Below are 3,456 nucleotides of genomic sequence, written 5' to 3'. Positions count from 1 at the left end.
CCTGGGGAGCAGACGCAACAGATTGCAGAGCGCCGAGCCCGCGCCCTCCGCGCGCCGCCCGCGGCCCCGGCTTGCGCCCGCCGCCCAGATCTCCGCCCCCGGCTCGCCTAAGCCGGCCATTTAGATGCAGCTCACAGGACCGCGGGCGGGTGAGCAGCCGCCGCTCCCCCAGCCCCTGTCAGTCCACTTCCCTTCGCAAGGATGGCCGCAGGAAGCAGGCATCCGGCGGCGCGACCCTGCATCGGCGTGCGAGCCAAGGGCCAGGGAAAACGCTGTCCCCACAGATACCAACAACCCCCAGCCCGCCAGCGTGTGAGGGGTGGGGTTGTAGGGTGGGGACACGGGTAGGGCTGGAGGAGGCACGACCTAGCGGACCCCAATAGATTTCTGAGGACGGACACACCCCCTGACTCTCCGGTTTAGACCCCTCTTTCCAATCCGGAGAGGACTGGAGAGACGACCCCCGCCCTTTTCCTTGGCTCAGCCTCGGTCCCCAGGGTGGGGCTCGCAGCCTCTGCTCCCCACCGAGGGTTAGAGAGCTGGAGGAAACTCGAGCTACTGCCCGAAATGCCAAGCTGGGAGGGGCGGCTGCGAGCCCCGGGTAGAGGATTTCTCCAGTTCCCCTCGCCCCATGCCTCCTCGGGTTGCAGCTTTACCCTCGAATCTGCGCCGCGACACTTACCGTAGGCGAGTAGTGCCGAGAGGCAGAGCAGGGCGGCGCCGCCGCGGCCCGACATCCCTGGGGCCATGGCCGAGGCCGAGGCGAGAGGGGGGTCGGGGGACAACGGAACGACTTGGACCCAGACTGGGTTTGATCTCATCCAACTCAGGATGGCTGTGGCCTCAGGCTGTCTCTGCTAAGGCTTTGGGGGCCAGAGAGGGCAATTTGGGGACACTTTTTGGGGAGGGGGTCCTAAGGCGCGGTCGACCACACTCGATCTGGTGGGGGCGCAGCTCCGGATAGATGAGCTCCACCTCCCCTGGCTGGTGCCCCCTGCAGGATCTGTGCAGTGATGGGGAGTCGCACGTGCGGTCCCGGGGCCCGGGGGCTGCCTAGAGCCTAGTGCTGGATTCCCTGGTCCCGCAGCGCAGCTTGAATCCGAACTCGCTCGAGGATGCAAATTTCCAACCTAAGTCCCAATTTTCTCCGTTTCGGTAGTAACCCCACATGGATAGCGCGGTTCCCTTCCCCCAAGTTCCCTGCAGCTGTCCCTGAATAAAAATCCCAGGTCAGGTGCAAGAGAATGCTTTCTTCCGCAAAGAAAGAGAAAATCCAAGCAACTTTAATCCATCCGGAGAAGGAAAAGTTTCCGTGCAGTGCTGAGACTGAAGACGCAGGTCGCCACCACCCTGGGCGCCGCCCGGATGGATGCTCGAGGCGGGCGGCCAGCTGTTGTCCTCTCACCGAGTTCGTTCTTTGACTCCAGTGCGCTCTCTCCAGTCTCGACTAGGGCCTGGACTCGCCACGGGCCGGTTCAGCGCCGCCTTCCCCGACAGCGACACGGAGACTGGGGCGAGCGTGTCGCGGTTGGAAAGGATTGCTCCATGGAGATGGGGCTTCGCAAGGAGCGGACGCGGAAAAGCCGGGAAACGCTCCCCAATCCGAGCCCTTGCTGCCCAGGGCGCCGATTCCAGCCTCCTAGTCGTAAACGATGCAGGATGGCGAGGAACTCGCCTAGCCCACGACAGCTCTCGGCCGCGCCTCTCTCCTCTCAGGTTTCCTTGTCTCAGCAGAGGAGAGCGCTGCCCCGGGGGAACATGCACAAACCTTGAACTTTTCCGGGTTCAGAGTCTCCGACGCCCCTTTATCCCCGCCGTTGAGCCCACTGCCCTCGCCCTCGCCCGCCGTCTCGATGCAGCGGGGCATCGGCTCGGGCTCTCACGGAGTCAGTTTGGGCGAGCAGAGCGCCGTGCCAGCTCTGGCTGCGGGCGGAAAGACGCGGGCGCCGAGCCAGAAGCTGGGGCACCCGGCACCCGCGCAACCCCGCGGCCGGTGAGGAGGCAGCTGGTGCCTACCGGGTTGAGAGGAGAGGAGGTGCTGGCAGGGGGGCCGGATCCCCATGGACGTGTGTGGGGTGGAGAAGAAAAATCAAGGAGCAAAAAGGAAGAGATGGTAGGGGGAGCTACAGTTGCACGCCGCCGCCTCCTCGGCGCTCGCGCCGGCTGCTCCGCCGTAAATGACTCGAGAGAGACACACACTCTCACGCTCTCCGCCCTCCTCCCCCGTCCGGGCTTCAGCGCCCACCCCGGCAGTAGCGGGCGCCGAGCGGGGCGCACTCGCTCCCTTCCCTCCCCTCGCAGAGTCCCCGTGGTCACGTGGCCTCAGAGCGCGCGGCCCAAGGCTCGCGCGCCACGGAGACCCCCTCCCTCTTCCATTCCCTCGTCCACGTGTCCATTCCGCATTCCCAGCCTGGGGGCGCGCGCGGCTCCTTAATGAGACTCGGGCCGGGGCCGACCTCTCTGTTCCGCTCGCCTGTTTTGTGTTTTATTTTTCCTCCCCAAGTGCAGGCTAGCTCTGGGGCTGGAACGGGGCCGGCCGGCGGCGGCGGTGGCGGCGGCAGCGGCTGCATTTCTCCAGGGTAGACGCCACTGCAGCCGCCGATGTCCCTTTGCACAGAATGCACACGCGCCGCTGGCTCGGGATGTGTTTTGCAGTCGCGCTGCAAGAGGCGCGGGGATGGGACACCCTACCCCCACGCTCTCCCGGCCACCCGGTGGGAACCTGGTGAGCCACCGCTCAGTCCTTCTCGGGTCGCTCCTGGAGCTCGTGGGTTTAGCTAAGCACGGAGATGGGTGGGGGGCGCAGCTGTGGGGAGAGCCCGTCCGGTGGGGGTAGGGGGCGTGCGAGTAGAAGGGGATGTGACTTCTACAGGTTGTTCTTTAGCCTTTCAAGTGGGGGAAGGGGTAGGAACTGTCCCTCTGGCACACTCACCCAGCACTTGCTGATGGAGGGGGAAGGGTGGTGGGGTGGCGTTCGTTTCCACCGTCAGGACCGTTCCATTAGAGCGCAACCCAGATCAGACCCGACAAGTCAACCGTCAACCAGGCATTGGATCAATGGCAATGATTTTATATCATCATTAGATATCTCGCTTCAGCCGGATCGCCAGCCCTCTTGCTCGGGAGGGACGAGGTCTTCAAGATCCCATGAACCTGGAGGGTCACCCCACATACCTAGTCTAGCACCCAACTAGACTGAGCATGTGGGGTGAGTTGGGTCAGAGCCAGGCTCTGAGCTGGGGTCCGCAGCACTCACCACCCTCACCCCCAGTCCCAATCTCGAGGTTCTAGCCCTCATGACCCTGTCAGTTTCCTTTCCATCGCAGAAAGTGACATTTCCTTTTTGGAAAATGGGTTTGGGCCGTTCCTGGAAGCTTCCCTCCTCCCTGGCTGTTGCTGCTTCAGCTTGGCGATGGGGCCTGCGGAGAGCGGCTCCCGCCCCTCCCCCACGCTCAC

General features: G+C 64.2%; 1 pseudogene; it reads left to right on the top strand.

Annotated features, from left to right (window-relative positions):
• Positions 1-1,369: 1,369 nt before the first annotated feature.
• On the top strand, positions 1,370-3,183 carry LOC102831911 (annotated as a pseudogene).
• The last annotated feature ends 273 nt before the right edge of the window (positions 3,184-3,456 follow it).

This window comes from Chrysochloris asiatica, unplaced genomic scaffold (assembly GCF_000296735.1).
Source record: "Chrysochloris asiatica unplaced genomic scaffold, ChrAsi1.0 scaffold00007, whole genome shotgun sequence".
In the NCBI taxonomy this organism is placed as follows: domain Eukaryota; kingdom Metazoa; phylum Chordata; class Mammalia; order Afrosoricida; family Chrysochloridae; genus Chrysochloris; species Chrysochloris asiatica.
Note: the sequence above shows the minus strand (reverse complement) of the source record. Positions and strands in the feature narration are given on the sequence as shown.